The sequence below is a fragment of the Chelonia mydas genome, chromosome 10 (genome assembly GCF_015237465.2).
Source record: "Chelonia mydas isolate rCheMyd1 chromosome 10, rCheMyd1.pri.v2, whole genome shotgun sequence".
Lineage (NCBI taxonomy): Eukaryota > Metazoa > Chordata > Testudines > Cheloniidae > Chelonia > Chelonia mydas.
Genome location: NC_051250.2, coordinates 27,384,727 through 27,399,037, shown reverse-complemented (window position 1 = coordinate 27,399,037; position 14,311 = coordinate 27,384,727). Strand labels below are relative to the sequence as shown.

The following is a 14,311-nucleotide window of genomic DNA, read 5'->3' as shown; positions in this document are numbered from 1 at the left end:
GACAGGCTGTGGGGTGGACAATCCGGGGTGGGTGGGGGGGGCACATGCACCCACGTGTGAAAGGACACCTCTAAGGTGGTGGTGTCCGCAGCAGCAATGGCTGGGGCTGGGGTCCCTTACTCTCTCCCCCAATCAAAAGGTCAAACAAAGGGACCCGGACGGGGACACAGAGCAGAGAACCTCGGACAGCGCCCACCGCTCCTCAAAAGCATCGAGGGAGTCGGTGGACACCGCCCAGAGGAACTCTGCCCGGATACGTGAACAGACCGAGGATCGGAAAACGGCCCCACAGTCACAGGAAACTCCATCGGCCAACCTCCTCTCTCTGGTTTTATAGATGGCCATTTTAGCCAGGGCCAGGAGGAGGTTAACTAGGAGATTCCACAACTTTGAGGCAACGGATGGGGAGTGCATAAATAAAAAGGTGAGGGGAAAAATGCAACCAAAAACGTAATAGGAGATTTGTGAGGAGCTAGAACAGGGGCTGCAGCCTGACACACTCCAAATATACGTGTGCCAGGGTTTCCCTCACTCCACAAAAGGGACAAGTATCTGGGACGAGGGTGAACTGCGCCAAGTATGTGCCCGTGCTCACAGCTCCGTGAAAGAGCTGCCAACTGATGTCCCCAGTGGGCCTCAGAACCAAGGTGGAATATAGGCTGGCCCACCGGGGCTGCTCACCCTCCAAAGGTGGCAGAAGGTCTCGCCACTTTGTGTTGGGGCGGGACACTAGGGTGAGGGCGTGAAGGGTGTGGAGCACGAGTGTGTATAGATGTTTCCTTGGCGCGGTTTGGAAGCGTACCGGCTGCAGTTCATGCAGCCAGCTCGCAGTGAAGGGGTGAGGGGGTCGATTGGGTCTGCGGGGCAGGGGTCCAATTAAAAGGTCCGTTGGGCCTGGGGTAGAGGGTGGGCGGGACGTGCCCTCGAGCAGGACCCGGTCGAGGTAAGCTCGAGCAGCGGGCGGCAAAGCGGCCTTCGCCTCCTGAAGTATGCGCTGGGGCGTGCGAGGTCCGGAGAGCCCCATGTGCCGGGCGAGCGTCAGGGGATCCAGCCAGTCTCCCTGGTCGTAGTCCAGGAGGTCTCCGACTCTTGTGACTTCTGCCAGGATCAAGCTCTGGCGCACAGAGCAGGACTCCGCCACCTGCACACGGAGCTGGGGGTTGTGTAGCAGGGGCTCCACAAGACGATCTACCCCCTCAGTGGCCGCCACGGACCTGGTCATTAAAAACAGTTTCCAAGTCCGGAGGAGGTCCTGGTAGAAGACCGGTAGCCCCGAGAGGTCTTGCGGAAGACCTCCCCAATGGAGATAAAAGAGCTGCCGGTCATATCAGAGCCCTTGGATGCGTTGCAGGATGGTGTGCACCAGTGTTGCTCCACGCCGAACTGCCTGCACCATAGAGGAGCCTCTGTAGGGCCTGGAGGCGGAAGACACAGACCTGAGTGTGTAGACACTTCAGGCCCTGTCCTCCTTCCTTCAGGGATAGATGAAGAACCCCTACAGGGGCCCAGTGCATTCCTGACCAAAAGAGCCCCAGAATCGATGTCTGGAGGTTGGTCAGGAAACCTGGGGCCGGGACCAGGGTGTTGAGCCGGTACCAGAGCATGGACAGGACTAGTTGATTAAGCACCAGCGCTCTCCCTCGGAGGGAGCGACATCGGAGTAGTCCCGTCCATTTCCGGAGCCGCTCTATCACCCCGCCCTCTAAATTTTCCCAGTTTTCCGGCGGAGAGGGATGCGTGGCAGAAAGGTAAACGCCGAGGTAGAGCAGCGGACCCGCGCACCACCGGATGGTCTGAAGCGCAGGTGGGAGGGAGCTTGCCTGCCGCCAGTCTCCTACCGCCAAGCCAGAGCTCTTGACCCAGTTGACCCGGGCAGAGGAGGCTGCCAAATAGATGGCCTGGCAAGCCTCCACCCGCGCCAAGTCGCCGGGGTCCTGGATCATGAGGAGCACGTCATCGGCGTACGCCGACAGGACCAGCCGCAGCTCCGGCTCCCGCAGCACCAACCCTGTCAACCTCCTGCGGAGGAGACAGAGGAAGGGCTCGATCGCCAGAGCGTACAGCTGGCCCGAGAGGGGGCACCCCACCGTACTCCTCGTCCGAAGCTGACAGGTTCGGTCAGGGTCCAGTTGAGCTTAACCAGACACTCTGCGGAAGTGTACAGCACCTGAAGAAAACCCACAAAGTGGGGTCCGAAGCCAAACGCCCGCAGAGTGCTCAGGAGGTACCCCTGGTCCACCCTATCGAACGCCTTCTCCTGATCTAGGGACAGGAGGGCAAACGATAGACCGCCTCTATGCCCGATTTCCAAAAGTTCCCGAACCAGAAATAGGTTATCAAAGAAACTGTGGTCCAGGACGGTGTAGGTCTGGTCTGGGTGGATCACGTCTGCCAGCACAGACCCTAGCCGCAGCGAGATTGCTTTTGCTACGATTTTGTGGTCCGTGCTGAGGAGTGAGATGGGACGCCAATTTCGTAAATCGCGGAGGTCCCCCTTCTTTGGCAATAAGGCGAGCACAGCTCGCCTGCACGAAAGAGGGAGGACCCCGCTCTGCAGAGACTCGGCCCAGACGGTGACTAGGTCTGGGCCGAGGACGTCCCAAAACACACGGTAGAACTCCACGGTCAGCCCGTCCATGCCCGGAGACTTATTAGTGGGCATATGACGGAGGGCGTCCGAGAACTCGGCCAGAGTGAGAGGCAACTCTAGCCGGTCTCGGTCGCTCGCGCTGACCGTAGGGAGCTCCTCCCAAAGCATTCTGCAAGCACTAGGGTCAGTCAAATCCGGGGAGAAAAGACTTGCATAGAATGCTCGGGCCCTCCTGCACATCTCCACTGGTTCCATGAGGGGGGTGCCGTCTTCTGCCAGCAGGCAGGTGACGTTTTTCTTGGCCCCCCTCGTTTTCTCTAGGGCGTAGAAGAAGCGGGAGCCATGATCCATCTCCCGAAGGAGGCGGATGTGGGATCGAACAAAGGCGCCCTGGGCCTCGAGGGCCCGGAGCTCCTCTCGCTTCTCCCGGCATGCTCTGCAGAGGAGCGGGTCTTCAGGGCTGGCGGACAGACGCCTCTCCAGCTCTAAGACCTCCCATTCCAACTGCTCTATTGCCGCATTTCTCCGTCGGCTGGTGCCCCCGGTGTAGTTGCGGCAGAAGAGCCTGGCGCGCACCTTCCCCAGGTCCCACCATCGCCGCGCCGAGGGAAAGGCGTGCCGCTGCCCTCGCCAGGCCAGCCAGAATTCCCGGAAGGACATCACAAAGCCCTCATCCTCCAACAGGCTGTTGTTAAAATGCCAGTAAGCCGGCCCCGGCCTCTCCGCACAGAGGGAGGCTGTCACAGTGGCTAGGTGATGGTCAGAAAATGGGGCCAGCTGAATGCTGGAGGAGTGGGCTCGTGAGAGATGGAAACGTGATAAATAAATGCGGTCCAACCGGGAGTGGCTCGACCGATGGGCTTCCACCCGGACAAAGGTGAACGTGGAAGTGTCATCAGGGTGGTGGTCACACCAGATGTCCACTAGGGAGTGATGTTCAACTATCTCCCGGAGGGTGTCCGCAGCAGCCAGGTTGTGCTCGGTCCCCAAGCAGTCTCGCTCCTCGAGGGTGGTATTAAAATCCCCTCCCAGGACCAGGCACTCGTGAGGATCTAAGGTGCCGAGGAAAGTGGACACCTGCTGATAGAATTGCAGCCGCTCCGGGCCCGATGTCGGGGCATAGACGTTAACGAGGTTAACCACGAGCCCCTGTAAACGGACCCGGAGATGCAGCAGGCGACCCAGTATGGCCTCAGTGACCGCTGGCACCTCGGGCCATAGGTCGGGAGAGAACAGGGTTGCCACTCCAGCCTGCCGAATCGTCGAATGGCTAAAGTAGACCCTGTCCCCCTACTCCAGTCGCCAACTGTCTTCGGCGGTCGGATCCGTATGGGTCTCCTGCAGGAAAATCACAGCGTACCCTCCCTCCCGAAGGAAGGAGAGCACCTGGGACCTGCGGAGAGCCATCCTACAACCCCGGGTGTTCAATGTTGTGATGGTGAGAGGTGTCATGGGGGGGCTGGGGGGGATTCTCACTGGCAGGGACACTCACATCCCCCAGCGGGCCGCGCAACAGTCCTTGACCCATCCCGTAGGTGAGTAATTGGTCACGGAAGACGCGGACCTGCCAGTAGGCCACAGCATCCTGCTTCCCCGTCCCTTTACCTTCCCCCATGAGGGCCTTTGTGGCCCGGAGGATTTGAAAAAAATCCCCCCATCGCTGGAGAGCAAGCTGTACCTTGTTGTGGGAGCCACGGACATCCTCTAAAAACTTCCGCAGCTCTCCTCGCAGCTCTTGGGGGGGGTGGGGTTACGGTTTCCCGGTTGTTCCCTGGCAGGGCCCTTGTGCAACCCTGTGGTCCACTAAAACGGACAAGCAGGGTGCGGACCCCCGACGGGGTGCCTGATGGGTTGGAGCTTCTAGGCCCGCCTCAAGCTCTGGGGCGATAGGGGGCGGTGGAGGGAAAATAGCAGCTCCTAATGGGTCGGGGCAGGAGAACACAAAGGCCGCTCCCTGGGGGTCATCAGTTGGGAAAGGGAAGGAGACAGCCCCGGGGATGGCAATGATATTGCAGGAGGTAAATTGGATAGGGGCAGGGCAGAGGCAATCAGAGGTTTCGGGAGGCAATCAGCTGGATGGTGGCACCTCCCGATCAGGCTCAAGGGTTAAGGGGGTGCGGAGGGAGCTCTCAGTGACACTGGGCATGCACTCTGTGGTGGATTTAGCAGCCACAGCATCAGGAAGTAGATTATCTTCTGTAGGGCCCCCGTCTGGGAAGGAAGTCAATTGCTCCGCACCAACGGGGGGTGCCCCTGGCAACTCGTGCCCCGGCCACGTGGCGCCGGCTGTCACCTGCGCAGGCTGGGTGGTCGTCAGCGGGGTGCCATCAGTGGCTGGGTCAGTGGAGGAGTCCAGGAGCTCCTCGGAGGTGGGAGCGGAAGCAACAGTTAAGGGGTGAGAGCATGGGGAAAAGAGGGGTGGAGTCAGGTCGCCCAGATCGAGATTTGCTGGCAAAAGGTCGTCCTCCCCCTGGGCGACCGGGGTCAGCTCTAAGGCCTCGATCTCCTTGAACATGGAGGAGAGGACACTTTCTGCTGCCCCCGGGTTCTCCCCGCCAGCACCCGCCATGACGGTTGTCTCGGGGTTCACGGGGGCTTCGGATAGCATCAGGACAGAAAGGGCTTCCTCAAGGGTCTCGGAGGGGAGGGTTTCCCGTGGAGGGGAGACATTACCTTCCGGTGCTGCCACGTCTTTCCTGGCTGACATCGGTGGATGGGACGCACTCTTGGGCAAAGCGGAAGGTTCAGCATCGGTGCCCCCCTTCCTGGTCTTCCGGGGGGCCTCCGCCTTGGGTAGATGAGGCGGAGCTCGAGCCTTCCGCTTGCCTCGCTTCCCTTGGACTAGGGCCCAGCCCTCCATGGCATCATCTGGGGGCTGGTTATCAGGGGTCATGTCAGGGGGTAAAGGCGATGGCTCAGGGACTTGGGGGGGGAACGGTGGGGCATCATAAGGGAGGGAGGATTCTCCCTGTGGCAGGCTCTCTCCCATGCCTGGTGGTATCTGTGTCACACCCTCCTCCGTAGGTCCCACTAGATTGTCAGCAGCAAGGGCGGGGCTCTCCCGCTCGTCTGGGCGTTGTAGGGGAGGTGCCCCTTGGGCCTGAGCGGGAGTAGTGGTGGTCCAAAGAGGAGGGGGGGCAGGTTTGGGTACCGGGCAGCCAGGGGCGTCAGCAGTGATGGGGCCGATGTCCTGCCAGGTCTCAGGGATCCCAGGGGCCCCTCCTTGCCGGGCTAAGGGGCAGTCCCTCCGGACATGCCCTGACACCCAGCAGAGGTAGCACCGGGCTTCCCCTGTGGAAAAGTACACCCGGTAATGGGTCCCCTGGTGGGGGACTAGGAAGGACCCTTTGAGCGCCACTCCGTCTTGCGCCGCCGATGGCAATAAAAGTTGCACTTGCTGGCGGAAGGAAAAAAAGTGACGTAGGGTGGGTCTTTGCAGCCCAACGGGAGAGGGCTGATAACAGAAACAGGTTTCTCCAGGGTGGAAAGGGAGGGTAGCAGGGCAGCATTGGGGAGAAAAGGAGAGACAGAGGTCAGGACCAGGCGGACGCCTAGGTCCTCTAGCGGCTCTAGTGGGACAAACACCCCCCCCCACCGCCAGGCCCCTCTCCACTGCTTCCTGGGCAGCAGCCTCCAATGCTAAGAAGAAGACGACCTTCCCGTACATTTTGGAGGCCGCCACAATGGCTGAGGGCCCCACTACCCTCGCCAACGCCCGCACGTAGGTCTCCACATGGGGCGAGGTGGGCACCAGGAGGCATCGGACACCGTGCTTCCTTGTCATGGTGGGAAAGGGGCCCTGGCCGCTATTGATGGTGGTGGAGGCGGTGGGCGGGAGAGATGACGAGGCGGCAGGCGGGGGGGCTGCTGCCGCCCTGGCATATGTCCTGGGGGCTGAGGGAGGGACATCCTCAGAACTGGTGGAGGGGGCAGCAGGGGAGGACACCATGGGCGGGGTCGCAGCAGTGGGGGTGGCCCCTGCCATGGAGGGCCCAGTGGTTTTAGTAGGGCCCTTCCCCTTCTTCTTGCCCTAGCCTTTCCCGCTGGCTGGAGGGGCTTCCCTAGCGTCTGGGGAGGCGATGGGCATGGCAACGGTCACCTCGGTGTCCTCCATTGCTGATGCCCCAGCGAGGACGGTGGCAGGTGGCTAACAGGAGTTGGGGTCAGATAGAAAGGGACAAGCTGTGGGGTGGACAATTCGGGGGGGGGGGGCACATAAACCACCGTACACTTGTCCAGAGAGTCCTCTTTGTTTGGCTGGTGCTTCTGGTCCACGCGGTGGAATCAGGGCGAGCAGCTGAGTCCAGAGGCAGACGTTAGATAGCCAGCAAAGATGGCGGAGAGGGGGGACAGTGAGGAAGGTTGTAGTGTGGGGGTTGGGAGGACACAGATGGATCGGGGGGCAGCTCCATGCCACACCCCCCATGTCCCTACAAACACAATTAAGACACAGTCAAGGCCTCCACCCACACAAGAGCACAGTTCGAAAGTTACTCAGTCTTAGGCTCCCTCCATGGCGATTTGTAGATTCCCCGGGCGGTGTTCCTCTGGTGGACGGCTTTTTTTCTGTCTATTCCGGGTTTTCTTTTTTTCAGCAACAGCATTCCAGAAATGCTGGAGTAAGTGATAAGAATCCTCTCGACCGAAAACGGGTCCGCAGACAAACAGCAAGCGGCTGGGTCTGGGGGCTGGGTCCTTCCACTCCCCCCTCTCTGGGGAGCGGGCCAGCAGGCCCCCCCTCTCTTGGGGGGGGGGGGGGTTCAGCTGAAGTAGCAGTAGCGTCTGAGGGCGGGCTGGGGGGGCTAACAGCTGGGTGGCAGCCGGCCAGCACTCTAGCAACAGCAGGAAAGAAAAAAAAACAACAGAAAAAAAAAAAGGGAGGAGAAGGCGGGGGAGCCTCTGGCCCGGTCAGGGGGGAAGCCAAAAGCAGGGGCAAAAAGCAAGGAAAGCCCAGGCCAGAGGGCAGCAGCAGGAGAGCAGGCTAAGTAGGTCCCTTTTCCCTGGGTAAGGTAGCAGGGAAAGTTTTTTTTTTTTTTTGAAACAGAAAAGAATTTTATTGTGTAACACTTGCAAAGAGTTACCAAAGAAAACAAAACAAACTATGCAACAAAACAACGCGAACAGAAGGTATAACACAGCAGCTTTCAGGAGGGAGAAGTGTTCAGGCTAGCCTGGGCCCAGAGCGGGGGGACTTCCTCGACACTCGTGGTCTTCCACCCTCCTGAGTTACCTCGTGGCCTAGAGCGGGGGGGCTTCCTCGACACTCGTGGTCTTCCACCCCCTCGAGTTACCTAGTGCTGCTCCCAGTGTCACCGATTATCCCTCTCCTGAGAGTGCCCGGCAAGATGGGCACGGCTGCGGGGTGGGCGGTTTGGGGGTGGGAGGGGTAGACACCCATGTATTATAGGACCCCCCTAGATGACAGTAATGATGGTATCCACAGCAGCAACTGCTGGGGCTGGCGTCTCTCGCTCTTCCCCTCAATCAAAGGGTCAGACGGAGGGAACCAGCTGGGGTCACCGAGCAGAGAACCCCGGACAGCGCCCACCGCTCCTCGAAGGCGTCAAGGGAGTCGGTGGACGCCGCCCAGAGGAACTCCGCCCGGATACGTGAATGTACTGAGGATTGGAAAACAGGCCCTACAATCGCAGGACGTTTCATGGGCCAACCTCCTCTCTCTGGTTTTATAAATGGCTGTTTTAGCCAAGGCTAGGAGGAGGTTAACCAGGAGATCCCGCGATTTTGTGGGGCCACGGATGGGGAGTGTATAGATAAAAAGGTGAGGGGAGAAATGAAGCCAAAAGCGCAATAGAATATTTGTGAGGAGCCGAAAAAGGGGCTGCAATCTGGCACACTCTAAATATACGTGCGCCAGGGTTTCCCTCACATTACAAAAAGGGCAAGTATCCGGGATGGGGGTAAACCGTGTCAGAAACACACCCGTGCTCACAGCTCCGTGAAGGAGCCGCCAACTGATGTCCCCGACGGGCCTCGGGACCAAGGTGGAATACAGGCTGGCCCACCGAGGTTGCTCACCCTCCAAAGGTGGCAAGAGGTCCCGCCACTTTGTATCGGGGCGGGACACCAGGGTGTGGGCGTGAAGGTGTGAAGCATGAGTGTGTATAAATATTTCCGTGGTGCGATTTGAAAACTGACCGGCTGCAGCTCATGCAGCCGGCTTGCAGTGAAAGGGTGAGGGGTTTGTTGGGATCGGCAGGGTAGGGGCCCAATGGAAAGGTCCGGTGGGCCTGGGGTAGAGGATGGGAGGGGTGCGCCCTCGCGCAAGGCTCGGTTGACATAAGCCCGAGCAGCAGGGGTCAAGGCGGCCTTCACCTCCTGAAGTACGCTCCGGGGGGTACGAGGTCTGGAGAGCCCCATACGCCGAGCGAGCGTCAGGGGATCCAGCCAGTCTCTCCGGTCGTAGTCTAGGAGGTCTCCGACCCTTGTGACTTCCGCCAGGACCAACCTCTGGCTCACCAAGCGGGACTCTGCCACCTGCACACGGAGTTGGGTATTGTGTAGCAGGGGCTCTGTGAGGAGATCTGCTCCCGTGGTGACTGCCACGGACCTGGTCGTTAGAAACAGTTTCCAGGTCCGGAGGAGGTCCTGGTAGAAGACCGGCAGTCCGGAGAGGTCTCGCGGAAAACCTCTCAGACAAAGATAAAAGAGCTGCCGGTCGTATCGGAGCCCTTGGAAGCGGCGCAGGAAGGCGTGCGCCAATATGCTCCACGTCGAACTACCTGCACTATAAAGGAGCCTCTGCAGGGCCTGGAGGCGGAAAACGCGGACCTGAGTGTACAGACACTTCAGGCCCTGCCCTCCTTCCTTCAGGGGTAAATGAAGAACTCCAACAGGGGCCCAGTGCATTCCTGACCAAAAGAACTCTAGAATCAATCTCCGGAGGTGGGTCAGGAAACCCGGGGCCGGGGCCAGGGTGTTGAGCCGGTACCAGAGTGTGGACAGGACTAGTTGGTTAAGCACCAGTGCTCTCCCTCGGAGGGAGAGACATCGGAGTAGCCTCGTCCATTTCCGGATCCGCTCTATCGCCCCGCCCTCTAAATTTTGCCAGTTCTCCGGCGGGGAAGGGTGCGTGGCGGAAAGGTAAATGCCGAGATAGAGCAGTGGACCCGCACTCCACCAGATGGTCTGAAGCGCGGGTGGGAGGGAGCCACCGCCAAGCCAGAGCTCTTGACCCATTGACTCGGGCGGAGGAGGCTGCCAAATAGATGGCCTGGCATGCCTCCACTCGCGCCAAGTCGCCCGGGTCCTGGACCACGAGGAGTACGTCATCGGCGTACGCCGACAGGACCAGCCGCAGCTCCGGCTCTCGCAGCACCAACCCTGTCAACCTCCTGTGGAGGAGACAGAGGAAAGGCTCGATCGTGAGAGCGTACAGTTGGCCCGAGAGGGGGCACCCTTGCCGCACTCCTCGCCCGAAGGTGACCGGTTCTGTCAGGGTCCAGTTGAGCCTAACCAAACACTGCGCGGAGGCATACAGCACCTGGAGAAAACTCACAAACTGAGGTCCGAATCCAAACGCCTGCAGAGTGCTCAGGAGGTACCCATGGTCTACTCTATCAACGCCTTCTCCTGATCAAGAGACAGGAGGGCGAACGACAGACCATCTCTCCGCCCGAGTTCCAAAAGGTCTCAGACTAGAAATAGGTTGTCAAAAATGCTGCGACCCGGGACAGTATAGGTCTGGTCTGGGTGGATCACGTCCGCCATCACGGACCCTAGCCGCAGCGAGATTGCTTTCGCTACAATTTTGTAATCCGTGCTAAGGAGTGAGACGGGACGCCAGTTTCGTAAATCGCGGAGGTCCCCCTTCTTCGGCAACAAGGCGAGCACCGCTCGCCTACACGACAGAGGGAGGACCCCGCTCTGCAAGGACTCAGCCCAGACGGTGACTAGGTCTGGGCCGAGGATGTCCCAGAACGCGCGGTAAAACTCCACGGTCAGCCCGTCCATGCCCAGAGATTTATTGGTGGGCGTGCGACGGAGGGCTTCCTAGAACTCGGCCAGGGTGAGAGGCAGCTCTAGCCGGTCTCGGCCGCCCACGCTGACTGTGGGGAGTTCCTCCCAGAGCACCCCGCAAGCGCCAGGATCGGTTGGATCCGGGGAGAAAAGGCTTGTGTAGAAGTCACGGGCTCTCCCACACATCTCCTCCGGATCCGTGAGGGGGGTGCCGTCTTCCGCTAGAAGGCAGGTGACGTGTTTCTTGGCCCCCCTCGTTTTCTCCAGGGCATAGAAGAAGCGAGAGCCGCGGTCCATCTCCCGAAGGAGGCGGATGCGGGACCGAACAAAGGCACCTCGGGCCCGGTGGTCCTCGAGGGCCCGAAGCTCCTCCCGCTTCTCCCGGCACGCTCCGCAGAGGGACGGGTCCTCGGGGTTGGCGGCCAGGCGCCTCTCCATCTCTAAGACCTCCCGTTCCAACTGCTCTATCGCCGCATTTCTCCGTCGGCTGGTGCCCCGAGTGTAGTCACTGCAGAAGAGCTTGGTGCATACCTTCCCTAGATCCCACCATCGCCGCACTGAGCGAAAGGCACGCCTCTGCTCTCGCCAGGCCAGCCAAAACTCCCGGAAGGACGTCACGAAGCTCTCGTCCTCCAACAGGCTGTTGTTAAAGTGCCAATAGGGCAGCCCCGGTCTCTCTGCACGGAGGGAAACCGTTATGGTGACTAAATGATGGTCAGAGAATGGGGCCAGCCGAATGGTGGAGGAGTGGGCCTGTGAAAGATGGAAACGGGATAAGTAAATACGGTCCAACTGAGAGTGGTGTGACCGATGGGCCTCCACCCGGACAAAAGTGAACGTGGAAGTGTCATCTGGGTGATGGTCACGCCAGACGTCCACTAGGGAGTAATATTCAACTATTCCTTGGAGAATATTCGCAGCGGCTGGGCTCGGCTCGGCCCCTGAGTGGTCCTGTTCCTCGAGGATGGTGTTAAAGTCCCCTCCCAGGACCAGGCACTCGTGCGAATCTAGGGTGCCGAGAAAGTCGGACACCCGCTGATAGAATTGTGGCCGCTTTGGGCTCGTTTGTGGGGCATAGATGTTAACAAGGTTGACCACGAGCCCCTCCATACGGAGTCGAAGGTGCAGCAGGTGGCCCGGCACGGCCTCAGTGACCCCTAGCACCTCGGGCCGTAGGGTGGGGGAGAACAGGGTCGCCACTCCAGCTTGCCAAGTCGTGAAGTGGCTAAAGTATACCCCGTCCTCCCACTCCAGCCGCCACCTGTCCTCGACGGTCGGGTCCGTATGGGTCTCCTGCAGGAAAGCTACAGAGTACCCCCCTTCCCGAAGGTAAGAGAGCACCTGGGACCTGCGGAGAGCCATCCTACAGCCCCTGGTGTTCAAGGTTGTAATAATGAGAGGCGTCATGCGGAGGGCTGGGGGGGTGGGGGTTTCTTATTGGTGGTGTTGTTCGTGGCCCCCGGCGGGTTGCGCAGCAACCTGTGACCCATCCCGTGGATGAGTAGATCTTTTCGGAAGCCGCGGGCCCGCTCATAGGCCGCAGTACCGCGCTTTCCTTGCCCCCTGCCCTCCTGTATAAGGGCCCTTGTGGCCTGAAGAATTTGATCAAAGTCCCCCCATAGCTGAAGAGCCAGCTGTACCCTATTGCGGGCACCACGGGTGTGTTCTAGGAACTTCCATAGTATATGCCGCAGCTCATGGGGGGGTGGGGTTACAATTTCCGGGGTATTCCCTCGTGGGGCTCTTAATGCAGCCTCATGGTCCGCTAAGGCGGGTAGGCAGGGTGCGGACCACCGACGGGGCGTCTGACAGGTTGGGGTTATTAAATCCATTTCACGCCTTGGGATGGAAGGGGATGGCGGGGCGCAACTAGAAATTGCAAAGACTGCTCCCTGGGGGGAATCTACGAAAGGCGGGAAAGAAATAACCCCAGGGGCGGCAATAGCATTGCAGGAGGAGGTAAATTGGGCAGGGACAGGGGTGGGGGCAGGGGTAGAGGTAAGGCTCTGGGCTTCAGGAGGCGAGCAGCTAAAAGAAGGCGCCTCCTGAGCAGGGTCGAGGGTTAAGGGGTAAGGGAGGGGACTCCCAGTGGCGCTAGGCGCTGGCTCCGTGGTGGTCTTGGCGGCCATGGCATCAGGTGGTGGAGCACCTTCTGCAGGGTGCTCGCCCGGGAAGGCAATTAGGGGGAGGGAGCATGGGGAAAGGGGGGCTGGGGTGAGGTTGCCCAGATCGAGGCCAGCCGGCAGTAAATCATCCTCTCCCTGGGTGACCGGGGTCAAATCTAGGGCCTCAATCTCCGCCTAATGGTTTAATTGCTGTCAGTACAAGTTATATATTGATAAAATGAGTGTGAAGGGGAGGGTCAACAACTTCACAGAGAGTGACCAGAAAAAAGAGACATTTGTGTCCTGTAAGATGTGTAACTTATATATCGGTCCTATATAAGAAATGCTATTATCTTTCTTTTCAGTTCATTTTCACTGTAACAGATGGCATGCATTTACATTGGGTTCTTTCTATTTTTATTTCTGAAGGAAAACAAATTATATGGAAACTGTGTCATAAAAAAGATCACCTAAGTCTTTAATACCATGATGTGATAAGTAATTCTGGTCATGGTACATCAGAAAGCTACTCCCCTCCCCGTTCGCCCCCTTCCTCCTCCCCTCTCCCCCCCGCCCCCCGCCGCCATCCCCTTTCTAATAAGAATTTTAATCCATTGATGAAAAACTTCTAAAGTATTTCCTTGGTGCTTTATAATACAGTGTAACGAATTATGTCTCAGGAGTTGTAAAATGTTCTCATAGCCTGTAATACCTCATTTAATGAATTGATCACACTGAGATGTAAAGATGAAGTAGCATTTATTTTGTATATTGTATTGCATATAATTTTTAGACTTGACATTTATAACCATGGAAACTGTTATTTTACATATCATTTTCAAACCATATCAGCCTTAAACACATTTAAATTTAATAAGCAAGTAGATTAGATTTGCTTTTAAGCTAGGCATATCATTACAGTTTGTGTTTCCGTCAGTAGAGCACACACTCACTATTAAATGTGGTGCTTAGTTGTCTTATGAAAACTAAAAATAATAAAGGAGATGTATTAACAAAATAATTGAATCTAGAGGGGCTTTGAGGGCAGCTTGAATTAAAAATACTCAAATCATGTTTTTTGTGGGATGGAAACATGAAAGTAACTTTTGCTTTTGATTAAAAATTGCCCTGTTTTGAGAAAATATTAATATAGAACCTATATAGGTCTCAGTTATGAAATACCAAATCTGTCATAGTAACATATGGCTCTATCATCTCCTCCTGCAGAAAAATCCATGGGAGGGGAAAACTTATTTGGAAAATGCTGCGTGGTTCAACAGGCAGAATTTCTTATACCTCATATGCTGCAGAAGGAAAGATTTGCAACTGCACGTGGGCACGGTGTATAGTCTATGTTACCATTTCTATGCCTCAGCCTCCACAAGGAAATCCATGCATATTAGGATATTGATGCAAAGAGCTATCTCCTCTTTGCTGTTCCTGGGTCACTTCTCCACCAAAGAACCCTTTACAGAATGGCTCAGTCAGGAGTTGTGCTGCTGTTGATGGACTCTCTGTGACAGCATTCTCTCTCTCTCTCTCTCTCCCTCCGCCCCCCCTTATAGGAGTAGAAGTCATAGAGAGGAAACTAATGTGGTATTGTGCAATATTAAATCCCAGTGGATTTTTCAATAGAAAA

At 57.7% G+C, this 14,311-nt stretch overlaps 1 protein-coding gene across 29 annotated transcripts in view; it reads left to right on the top strand.

Moving 5' to 3' along the window:
* RBFOX1 (RNA binding fox-1 homolog 1) overlaps positions 1-14,311 on the top strand; it is a 2,389,987-nt gene that overhangs the window by 1,876,728 nt on the left and 498,948 nt on the right. The gene's annotated exons all lie outside the window — the stretch shown is intronic.